The sequence below is a fragment of the Papio anubis genome, chromosome 14, assembly GCF_008728515.1.
Source record: "Papio anubis isolate 15944 chromosome 14, Panubis1.0, whole genome shotgun sequence".
In the NCBI taxonomy this organism is placed as follows: domain Eukaryota; kingdom Metazoa; phylum Chordata; class Mammalia; order Primates; family Cercopithecidae; genus Papio; species Papio anubis.
In genome coordinates, this window is record NC_044989.1 from 1,228,823 (window position 1) to 1,241,891 (window position 13,069).

Here is a 13,069-nt window from a genome sequence, read left to right on the forward strand (position 1 = left end):
GTAGTGGAAGGTGAAAGGGAAGGGGAGGAGAGGATTTTGTGTCTGTGTGTCTACACTGAATGTGAGGAAAGGTGGTGCATTCCTTTCCAGGCAGGGACTCACTGACATGGTGCTCAAATTCCTGATGAGTGATGACACTTTAGCCTGTGCTCCAGGAGACAACACCTACCTTACAAATGAGTATAATATGTCGTGCCGTTACTTGGATGTTTGTAATATTTTAAGGCACTTTAATGGTTCTTCCTCTCAAACTTAATGGTCCAAAGGTGCATATAAAATAGGTTGTGTGTCTGAATTGCTTTTCTCTTCCTGACAACAGCAAATACATCAATCACAAATTTGAATGTATATCGTGTGAAGGGATCAGGAAGAATGCATTATGATCCTCATTATCCTAAATAGTGGGGTGAGCCTTCAGGGAGGATGCACGCTGCAGGAATGAAGAGTGACAGGAACAGGAGATAAATGAGGCAATGCATCACAGAGGAGCTCTGACTTCACGCCAAAGTCCAGGGCTCCCGCCTGGCTGAGCGCGGAGAATGCTGAGTGTGAACTTAGTAACTAAAGATGGCTACTTCATTTAAATATACATATATATATATATATACTTTGAACGTGAAAATATTCTGTGTTATTTATCTTTCATTCAGGGTGTCAAAATGTATCAAGGCTCCTTGGCATGCCATCACAGAGCACAAAGCATCCCTGTACTAATGCACACTGAGATCTATTCGTTCACAGAATGAAGTCACACCCAGATGTTCACAGAAACCGATACCAACATTTATTCTCATTTATCCCAGGCCACTGTGATTTTCCCCTCAAATTGGGCATCCTAAATTGGAATTATGGTTGATTCCTGATGCTTAAAATAACCTTTATATTTGAAGCATCCAATTCATTAACCATTATAGAACATTATATACTGGAAAGAAAATTACTAAACATAGGATCCCTCATCTCAGGGACTTACTCAAATATATAGTGGCATTTAACCACTTAGAAACCATCAGTATTGAAGGTTCAAGTCATTAAAAGGCAAAGTGAAAGAGCATTTCTGGGACAAGGTGAACTTTCTGCTTGTTTTCTTTAGATGATAGCAGTAATCATTTTGCTTTCAACGTAAATAGCAGAGAAGTAGAGAGAATTCTCCATTTGCATGTGTGTGCAGGGACTGCCCCACGCCCTCTAGTGCCCCAGGGCCTGTACCTGGCTGAGCAGAGTCATGGTAGCCATTCAGACTCATCTATGGGAAGGTGACAGGTTACAGGAGAAGATATCCTGAATAAGAACAATCATAGAATTACAGTGTTGGAGGAAGGGTGAAAGGTTAGTAATTTCATCTAGTACCTAGATGTTGTGAAATGTATGTCTGAAGCATTCTAGAAGGTGAAAGTTTGCTTAGGATTCCTAAAAAATAGAACTTCTTTATGAATAGTCCTTCCTTATGTTCAGTACTGTCCTTATTCCACTAAAGGGGGTGAAGGCTGGGCACGGTGGTTCATGCCTGTAATCCTAGCCCTTCAGGAGGCTAAGGCAAGAGGATCCCTTGAGCCTCAGAATTAGAGACCAGTCTGGGCAACCAAGCCCAAGAAACCTAGAAGCCCTGTCTTTCCAAAAAATAATAATAAAATATTAGCCAGGCATGGTAGCTCGTGCCTGCAGTTCCAGCTACTCAGGAGGCTTAGTGGGGAGGATCTCTTGAGTCCAAGAGTTCGAGGCTGCAGTGAGCTATGATGGCACCACTGCAGTCCAGCCTGGGCCATGGAGTGAGACCCTGTCTCAAAAAAAAAAAAGGTGTGGTATAGGGTGGGGGTGAGGTCAGAGCTGGGGTTGGACTTTAATAGTCAGGACATCTTTCCTAGAGGAAGTGGTTAGTGTCTTTTAAAAATCATTGGTATCTTGGACAGGTGGAGAAGAGAAGGCATTCCCAGTGGGGAGCATTGAAAAATTAGGCTAATGCTCGATTTGGCAGAATGAAAAATCTAAGATTCGGGCTAGGACTCAGCAGGCAGCAGTGTGCCCAGGTGGATTTTAGAGGAAACATTTTCAGTCATCCAGGATTGAGATAATGAAGACTTTTCGTGGGGGATGGAGGCCATGAGGGTGTTAACAAGCGGGCACACCTGCAGAGACTGTAAGTGGGCATGGACATCCATCCACATTTCTGCAGGACTGGGTAGAGGGGGCTGTGGGGGCCGTGATGACCATTGTTGGGAAGAACTGCTGGGGCCGTGCCATGCTGCCCATGACTGACTTGCTGGATCTTCACAGCTCAGCAAAGTGGATGCCCCCAAAGAAACCCGAGGGGGATGCTTCCTTGTGTAGGGTGGCAAGGTCATACAGGACCTCTGAGGGCATTGGATTCCCAGTTTACCCCTCACTCAGGACCCCTGTTTTAGGAATTCCCCCTGCAGGCATTTCTTGGGCTCCACCCCACATAGTGACCTGACTCCTATCACATCTGCCCATGGTGTCCTGGAGAGGAAGCACAGAGCATTTCGAAATTAGTCAGATGGACCCGCTCACTCTTCGTGAATTAGAGAGAATAGTTCTCCCAAACTCCATTACATAAACTGTAAATTAAGTATTATAACTCATTGTGGAGTACTTAGAAAATTATATTACATTTAGTAATATCTGTGAATGAATTAAGTCAAATGCCTAATACTCTATACTAGGCTGGATGCATTGCGTGTACATCATTTAACTTTTTTAACTTGTCTAAGATGCAGTTCTTTTCTTTTCCCTTTTATTTTACAAATGGTAAATGAAAATTCAGAAGGGCTATGTGACTTTTTCACAGTCACCTAGAGACTAAACCACAATGGCAGAATCTATGCAAGATTTCAAGAACTGCTATCTTGAGAGTCGCGTTCTTTCTGCTGAAACATTCAGCCTCGCATGTGACAGAGACGAAATAGTGTGAAGGTGCCTAGAACAGTCCCTGGCATATTTCAGACTCTGTAAATGTGTTCTTCTTGATTCAATAGCACTGATGGATTTCTTTTCTCCACCTTCTGTCTCTGTTTCGCTTGTTTTGCTAGTTTTTTCTACTATTTCCTGACTTTGATTGTATTCCAACCCGGCTCTCAATTGTAAATCCCCAGAAGAATTACATATGTACAGTGTTGATAGCATTGATTTTTCTTTACTATTTGTAACACTTTTCCCGCATCGGTCAGCGTGTTCATTCCTTCCCTAAAAGGATTTCTGAAAGGAAAGCCCTGCACCCTTCACGAGCTCTGGATCTAAACTCATGACATTTCTTCACAGTCGTTTCTGAATGTGCCTATGTGAGGTCAGTACATTTTACAGAAAAGTTCTCCATCATTAGGGCAGTAGCTTGGTGCATGTCCTTGACCGCCGTAACAACATTGTTACTCTCTTAAATAGTATCTACATTACAAATATTGTTCCAAGTTTTCCAGAATTCAGTGTCACACACGTGTGTAAGAGAATAACAGCCCTTCCATGTTCCAACCTCCCCATCCCTGCCTCCCAAGCTGAGGTACAAATGCCGATATTATGTTATATAATCTTCAAACTGTTTTCACACATATTCAAGTATTTTTTTTCCTTTTTATTCAAAAGTCATCACATATGCATGTTGTTCTGCAGTTTACAAGACTTTTGTACATTTTATGTCGATTTATCTAAATTTGTGTTTATACCAGCAATGTCCTGTTAGAATTTAAAACAAAAAATGTATATCTTTCCTAATAGCAACACAAAAACACAAAGTATAAAATATCTATCAGATAGGATGCCTTTGGCTACAAGTAAGAGGAAGTTCTTGACTCACCCAACCATAAACAATACCGAATGTTGCTGCTATTTTCCATAACAAGGTTTCCATACTCCACCTTGCTGAGCTTTGAGGTCTAGATTGTGCCTTGGCGTGGCTCCGCTCCCGGTCATAAGATGCCTGCGGAAGCAACAGTCGTTCGTGTCGGTGTTCAGGGGAGGCAGAAAATGGCCTCCTTAACCCACTGAGGATCTGCTCGGCCAGCCTGGCTGTGCTGTGCCTAGGTCGCGGAGCCCATCAGACCAGCATCGCCGGGCGGGAACGCCATTGGTCGCATTGGCTCGTCAGGTTCATTGCCTGATGGCCTCGCCAGCGGAACGCCATTGGCTGATTGGCTCGCCAAGGAACTTATTGGCGACATTGGGTTGCTGGAACGCTTATTGGCTGATTGGCTCGCCAAGGGAATGCCATTGGCTGATTAATTCGTCAAGGGAACGCCATTGGCTGGCTCATCAAGGGAACAATTATTGGCTGATTGGCTCGCCAAGGGAACGCCATTGGCCGCATTGGCTCGCCAAGGGGAACACCATTGGCTGATTGGCTCATTAAGGGAACGCTTATTGATGATTGCCTCGTCAAGGGAACGCCATTGGCTGACTGGCTCCTCGTCAAGGGAACGCCATTGGATGATTGGCTCCTCGTCAAGGGAATGCCATTGGCTGATTGGCTCCTCGTCAAGGGAACGCCATTGGCTGGCTCATCAAGGGAATGCCTTTGGCTGATTGGCTCACAAGGGAACGCATTGGCTGGTCGTTTTGTCAAGGGAACGCCATTGGCTGATTGGCTTCTGCAAACCAGCACCCACTCTGGGGACTGGCAATGAAGTCAGCATCCCCTACAGCAGCCATCCCAACCTTTATGGTACCAGGGACTGGATTTTGTGGATGACAGTTTTTCCACGGACAGGGCCAGGGGGATGGTTTGGGGATGATTCAATCACGCTACATTTATTGTGCACTTTATTTCTATTATTATTACATTGCAATCTATACGAAATAATTATACAAACTCCACCGCTATGAATCCTCAGTGAGGTCCCTTGGAGCTTTGTTTCTTTTCCTGGGCAGCTAGACGGTCCCATCTGGGGGGGTGGGAGGCAGTGAGAGATCCTCAGGCATTAGGTTCTCATAAGGAGTGTGCAACCCAGATCCCTCACAAGTGCAGTTCACAATAGGGTTCCTGCTCCTAGGAGAATCTGATACTTCTGCTCATCTGACAGGAGGCAGAGGTCAGGAGGTAATGCTCACTAACACACCTGCTGCTGTGAGGCCCAGTTCCTAACAGGCCATAGACTGGTACTGGTTTAAAAAAAAAAAAAAAAAAAAGTATTCTATTAGAAAGGACATCCCAGGGAGCAGGTGCAGAAAGGACACCCCAGGAAACAGGTGTAGAAAGGACACCCCAGGGAGCAGGTGTAGAAAGGACACCCCAGAGAATAAGGGTAGAAAGGACACCCCAGTCTGATGGACAGTCCACACGGGGTGACATGCAAGGGCCGTCTGACGGACAAGTGAGAGACTAACCCCGGTCTCTGCTTCCCTCAAACACCCTATTTTTCTTTGTTAATGGGACCAGAGCTCCTCTTGGATAGAAATGTCCCCATCAGGAAAATAGGCACGTTTGTAAAGATTTAGTTTAAGTCTGTCTTGAAGCCAGGCTGTTCTCAAGCCTCAGGTTATCTCAGCCCAGGAAGCAGAAGAGACACCCCCATGTCAGTATGAGAGAAAGGAGGGGGGTTCCGGGGCAGCAGCTCCTGCCCTAACCTGTTCCTTCCTTGCAAGAGGCACCTCTGTGTCGCTCTAGAGACTAGAGAGCAAACCTAAGTCCAGAAATGGAGCAGGAGGGAAAGACAGACCCATCAGAGAGAAGCTCCAACCACAGGGGCTGTGTGGAAGGAGGATGGCCTGGTGTGCAGCCGTGAGGTCCCGTCCCCCGAGGCGGACAGGCAGGAGCGTGCTGGTCAGGACTCTGCAGAGGAGAATCCACGGAGCACTGTGCCTGACTGACCCCGCTAACAGGAGAGCTGCTGCGCAGTGCTGGTGACAGTGCGCATCCGTGTAGCACACACAGACCTAGGGAAACTTCAGAAACGTGATCTCATGAAACTGTCTCGCAAAGTAGGAAGCTGAATTTGGTGGTAACGTTTACCATCTGTGTTCATGGAATCAGCGCTTTCCTTAGATGAAGCACTTCAGAATTCAACCTGAGGAATAGAAATAATGGGCTTCCAAGTTTGAAGGAAAATTAAACACAGCACACACTCAGTGTGTATTAAAAAGTGTTGCTTCTGATAAACCAGTGGGATGGGCACTGGGTCCAGCAGTGGGTCCCCTCCCAGCCTCGCCACCCCTGGCTCCCCTGTGTGCACTGCTGGCCTCAGTCCGGCCGTCCATACCGCTGACCCCCTCCCTGTGCCCGGTGCCCGGCTGGCTCCTGCTGGCCCAGGACCGCCCGCCCTGCACGAAACCCGCTCCTCTGAGCACACCCAGCTTTGTGTCCATCTTCCCGCTTCAGGTATTGGTTTCTTCACACAAGCTCCGTGTTTCACCTGTTTCTGTAACGTGAGCCCCACAGAGAGCCTCTTCATAACGAACCCGTCAGCACGTGTGCGTGGGGCCGTCTTCACCAGACACGGGCACAGCACCGGCCGCAGGGCCTTGGCCTGTGTGTGGCTTTATTCCCCACTGTCTGGGTGGATGGGCTCCCTCCTGCTTCTCCATGGACTGATGGCAAACATGGAAACCGGGAGCCTGGTTCATCCACCCTGAAACCCAGAGAGGTGAACGGGACTTCCCAAGACCACACAGCCGCTTGGACGCAGTGCCGGGACGGGAGCCTGCATTTCCTCACCATCTGCCTTCCTAACTGCCCTTTGGTTTTCCATTTACTGCACCACCTGCCTTAAACTCTGCTGTCCCCACCAGCCTTGTAATTTAATAATGATAAAATAAGGAAGGCCTTCATTAGGCAGGTGACCTACACCGGTCTTAGAAGTTGGCCTGCTGCTTCTGTGACTTTATTATGAGCAAGGATTTCCTGACAAGAAACAAAAAATTAGGAAAGATGCTCTCTCAGTGCCTCTTGGCATTGTCATAAAATGTCAGGCACACGCAGGAGGGTCCCACAGTGGTTTAACCAGGCAGCGGCTGGGATTTTGTGTCTGAGGCCTGCCGTGGTTCCCAGGTGTTGCATCCTTGCCTGAGTCTTTGGGATCAATCTGGGTGATGAGATTTCTACTACACTGCCCTCCCCTGCAGCTGTCTTTCCTTTCCCACGTCCACCTGCTTGCCAGGCCTGGGACAGCGGATCTGTATGGATACTTGGGAATGTTGGTGTTGGGACTGAGATGGGGTCTCTTTAACCCAGGTCTTTTCTGTTGCCCGAATCTCATCCAGTTTTTGCCTCATTGCCTCCCTGAATGGATTCAGATCATTTGAATAATATGCATTTTCATTTTTCAAAGATGCAAATTAATTATTGAGGTACTTTCTAAGCCTTATCCATTGTAATGAAGAAAGAATACAAAAGAAAGAAAGAAAGATGTAAACGTAGTGGTCTGTGGCAGATATTCTGAATGGACTGAGGAAACTTACAAGGTTGTAAACTGTTATCATACCAGATATTACATCAAGGGTGCGACCTTCATGTTTAAGCATTTTAACTTCACAAAATGTCTTAAGTTACATGGTAGTAACACATATGAGTGTGTTCTGCTACAGTTAGCAAACCGTCTTCGCGTGTGTTCACAATGTCGGGGTGGCAGGAGCCTGGTTCCTGAGCAGCATCCCTGTTACCCGAGCTGGGGCTCGGGTCCTGTGGGCTGGGCCTGAGGTCCACAGGAAGACGCCAGGACTGGGTCTTGTGCCCTGGGCCACGCAGCCCCCAAGTGTGGTGATGGGTCTTGGACATAAGTATTTTCATTCTAAGTTTTCCATTTTTTTCTTTCTTTTCTTTTTTATGTCCCATCAATACATGCTACATGGTACTGTAGGGAATTTTGATATTTTAGTCATAATTTTTAGGTAAACTGAGGTTCAGAAATGTAGCCACTAAAGCTGGGATAATGGAGCTAGTTATTTGGCCAGGACACGCGCTGAACTCAATTTGACCAGATTAAGCAGCAACACGCAGCAATCCCACCTACCGTCCACAGAACACCCTCAGAACAGACCGATGAACGTGCCTTCTAGCTGCTGGTTTCACCAATTTCTTAACCTGGAATAGCTACGACTCTAGATTTTAAAAAGAACTTCAAAAGATGACGTCATAGCTCTCAGGAAAATGCAAAATGAACACGTGCTCAAAGTTTTTATTTTGCTTCTTTATTAATGAAGAAAGCAGTGGGGCGTTTAAGGAGTCCAAAGAGCATGTGAGAAACTCACTGTCCATGTGCAACTGAATGAAGATCTATTAGTGTATGATCGCTGGCTTAGGTAGAAAACTCACTCCTTAAAATCCAGCAGGCTCGTAAACTGGCGTCTCTGAGTTTATACCACCAGTTAGAAACTACAAGCATTAACTACCAGTTGGTGTTTGCCTCTGTTGAGCTGAAACTTACCCAGTCAACAGAAACTCAGGGTCTGAGCTGCTCTCACTGAACACCAATCTTCTCTTCTGCCTGTTTCCAAATTTTGGAAATTTTTCTCATAATTTCTCCTTTTTGTGTATAAAGATTCTCCGGAGACTGTTCTTGTTCACACACAGGTTAATATTCTGGCATTAGTTGCTGCTTGGTGTGATGTGCAACAGAATTTTAAGCAAATCAAGATGGCTCTGTGATTCATTGATGCCTTTACCACCCTACTGTACCTTAAAGACAAGCACAGCCAAAAACAGCTTCTGTGTATGGCAGACGTGCAAAGGTAACTCAGTGGAGAAGGGAAAGGCTTCTGAACAAATTGTGCTGGAATAATTGGATGCCCATATACAAAAAAAACTTTGATTTATTATATACATAAATATTATATATAAAGTATAAACTCAATGAATATAGAACTAAGTGCAAAACTATGAAACTTTTAGAAGAGTAAACAGAGTAAAGTCTGTGTGACCTCCAGTTATGCAAATATTTCTCAGATACAAAACCAGAAGCACAAATCATGAAAGAAAATTGATAATTTAGACTTGAAATTAAAAGCATCTATTATTTGAAAAACACTGCTAAGATAACGAAGAGAAGATATGAAAACTGGGAGAAAATATTTGCAAGGCATGTAACTGATAAAGGACTTCTATCTATAATGTATAAAAAGATCTCAAAGCTCAATGACAAGAAAATAAGAAATTTGGGAAAAGGCTGAATAAACACTTCAAAAAAGATTTCTAGATGGGAAATAGGTATGTTAAAATATGCTCAAAATCATTAGCATGTAGGGAAGTGCAAATTAAAACAGTGAAATCTCACAGCACACATACTAGAATGAGTAAATTTTAAAAGACTGATGATGCCAACTGTTGGTGGAGAAGGGAAAGAACTGGAAGTCTCATTCACTGTTGGCAGCTGTGGAAAATGACACACCCAACTTGACAGTGTCTTAAATGTAAAGACAAACTCACCATAAGATCCAGGAAGTTTCTTGTTACCCTGGTGTAGCAAAAATGCTCATAACAGCTTCATTTGTAAACACCAATAATTAAAAACAACCCAAATGGTCACTGACGTAGGAATCAATCAAAAACGTGTGTATCTATATAAAGGAATGGAATTAATCAACAGAAAGAATGAGCTACTGGCACAGGCAATGATGTGGAAGACTTCCAAAGCAACAAGAGTACATTCTGTCTAATTTCCAGAGCAATAGTTTCATTTTAATGAGGTCCGCTTCATTGAGTTTTTCTTTTATGGATTGTGTTTTTGGTGTCACATCTAAGGACTCACCATTCTGCCCTCGATCGGATGATTCTGCCTGGATTTTGTTCTAAGGACTCATCATTCTGCCCTCGATCAGGATGATTCTGCCTGGATTTTGTTCTGAGAACTCACCATTCTGCCCTCGATCCAGATGATTCTGCCTGGATTTTGTTCTGAGAACTCACCATTCTGCCCTCGATCAGGATGATTCTGCCTGGATTTTGATCTAGGAGCATGACCATTGCACATTCACATTTGTCACTGCTGTGTGTGCCAAGGTAGATGGAAGGGGGATCCGCCTGGCTGGTGGACCCCTGCACAAAGGCTCAGTGGGAGAGTCTTAATTTAATTAGTGTTGCTGTAACAGAATAGCTGAGGCTAGGTAATTTATAAAGGAAAAAGGGCTTATTTTGCTCATAGTTCTGCAGGCTGGGAAGTTCAAGGGCAAGGCACTGGCTTCTGACCAGGGCTTTTCTGCTGAGTCTTAACATGCAGTAGATCAAAAAGGAAGCCGACATGTGCAAAGGGGCCAAATAGGAAGTGTGTCCTGGCTTTACGACAGCCTATCCTTGTAAAAACTAATTCACTCCTGAAAAAACTCATCCAGTCTCCTGAGAGGGAGAACTCTCTCACCACCTGGAGAATGGCATCAAACCACCCACCAGGGCAGAGCCATCGTGATCCGAACGCCCAGCATTAGTCCCCACCTGTGAAAGGCTCCACCTCCCAACATCCTTACCCTGGCAACTACAAACTCCACTTGGTTTATTGTGCTTTGCTTTGTTAAGCTCTGCAGATACTCTTTTTATTATTTATTTTTAAATGAAGATTTAAAGCAACCCTGTAGTAGGCAAATCTATCACTGCCATTTTTCCAGGAGCACGTGCTCTGTTATGTCTCCATGTCTCTGTCACATTGTGGGAATTCTTGCAGTATTTCCAGTGTTTTCCTTATTACTACATCTGTCACTGTGATCTGTGATCAGTTTTTGTTGTTACTGTTGTAATTGGTTTCAGGCACCACCAATCTTGCTCATATAACATGACAAACTTAATCAATCACTGCTATGTGTGTTCTGATTGCTCCACTGACCAGTCGTTTCCCCATCTCTCTTCTTCTCCTTGGGCCTCCTCATTCCACGAGGCACAACAATATTGAAATTAGGCCACTTAACAGCCCTGGAATGGCCTGGAAGTATTCAAGTGAAAGGAAGAGCCACATGTCTCTCACTTTAAATCAAAAGCTAGAAATGATTAAGCTTTGTGAGGAACGCATGTCAAAAGATTAAGCTTTGTGAGGAACGCATGCCAAAAGCCAGGACAGGTCAAAACCTTCTTGTGCCAAACAGCCAGATTGTGAATGTGAAGGAAAAGCTCTTGAAGGAAATTAAAAGTGCAACTCCAGTGAACTCATGAATAATAAGAAAGCAAAACAGCCATACTGCTGCTGTGAGGAAAGTTCTGAACAAGATCAACGTGCTGAACAACAACAAACCAGCCACAATACTCCTTTAAGCCAAAGCCTAATCCAGAACAAGACCCTAGCTCTCTTCAATCCTGTGAAGGCTTAGAGAAGGGAGGAAGCTGCAGAAGAAAAATTGGAAGTTAGCAGAGGTGGGTTCATGAAGTTTAAGGAAAGAATCTGTCTCCAGAACATGAAAGTGCAAAGTGAAGCAGAAAGTGCTGACGAAGAAGCTGCAGCAAGTTCTCCAGAAGATCCAGCTGACAACACTGATGAAGGAGGCGACACTGAACAATAGATTTTCCATGTAGATGAAACAGCATTCTATTGGAAGAAGATGCCATCCGGGACTTTCAGAGCTGGACAAACATCATTGCCTGACTTCAAAGCACCAAAGGACAGGCTGACTGGCTGACTCTCTTACTAGGGGCCAATGGATATGGAGACTTTAAGTTGAAGCCAAGGTTCATTCACCATTCCAGAAAGCCTAGGGCCCTAAAGAATGATGCTAAATCTACTCTGCCTGTGCTCTAGAAACAAAACCATGAAGCCTGGATGGCAGCACATTTGTTGACAGCATGGTTTAGTAAATATTTTAAGCCCACTGTTGAGACCTACTGCTCAGAATAAAAGATTCCTTTCAAAGTATTGCTACTCCTTGACAATGCAGTTGGTCACTCAGGAGCTCTTGTGGAGATATCCAAGATTAATGTTGTTTTCATGCCTGATAACACAACATCTACTCTACAGGTTACAAGTCAAAGAGTAATTTTGACTTTCAAGTTTTATTGTTTAAGAAATATATCTCATAAGGTTATAGCTGCCATGGATAGTGAACCCTCTGATGAACAAGTAAATTGAAAACCTTCTGGAAAAGATTCGCCACCCTAGATTTCATTAGAAACACTTGTGACTCTTCAGAGGACGTCAGTGTATCAACATTAGCAGGAGTTTGGAAGAAGTTGATTCCAAACGTCATGGATGACCGAGGGATTCAAGACTTCAGTGGAGGAAGTCACTGCAAATGCGATAGAAATAGCAAGAGGACAAGAATAAAAGTGAAGCCTGAAGATGACTGAATTGCTGCAATCTCAGGATAAACTTAGGAGAGATGAGGCATTACTCTCACGGATAAGCAAAGAAAATGGTTTCTTGAGATGGAATCTACTCCTGGTAAAGATGATATTAATATTGCTGAAATGACAACAAAACATTTAGAATATTCCATAAACTTAGCTGCTAAAGTAGCAGCAAGGTTTGAGAGAATTGGCTTCAATTTTGAAAGAATTTCTACCATGGGTAAAATTCTATCAAACAGCATCACATGCTACAGAGAAACCTTTCACGAAAAGAAGAGTAAATCGATGAGGCAAACTTCATTGTTGTCTTATTTTAAGAAATTGCCACAGCCACTCCAACCTTCAGCAACCACCATCCGCATCAGTCAGCAGCCAACATCCAGGCAAGGTCCTCTCTCCGCTACAAAAGGAAGACTCACTGAAGGCTCAGATGACCACTAGGTTATTTTAACAATAAAGTGTGTTTAAATTAAGGTTTGTGTATTGCTTTGTAGACATAACGCTTTGCACACTTTACAGTATAATATAAGCGTAACTTTTATATGCACCCAGAAACCGAAAAATTAGTAGGACTTGCTTTATTGTGACATTTGCTGTATTGCAGTGGTCTAGAACCAAACCTGGCTATCTCTGAAGTCAGCCTGTGAATTTCAGCATGAGTTTTGGTTGGGACAAACCACATCCAAGCCATAGCAGGGAGTCAGGCTTTTCCACGTGACGCCAGGGAAGAGGCAGCTGGGGACACGCTGACCAGGCACCTCCAAGAGGTTTTTGTGTAGGGCGATGCAGGGGGGAGGGAAGGCAGCCCGGTGGCTTCTCAGAGGGCGGCAGGGGCACGGCCTCACACAAGCTCCACGGAGATCCCGCCGG

The 13,069-nt window shown here is 44.5% G+C and overlaps 1 protein-coding gene across 1 annotated transcript in view; it reads left to right on the top strand.

The window, feature by feature from the left end:
- SNTG2 (syntrophin gamma 2) overlaps positions 1-13,069 on the top strand; it is a 368,413-nt gene that overhangs the window by 295,337 nt on the left and 60,007 nt on the right. The gene's annotated exons all lie outside the window — the stretch shown is intronic.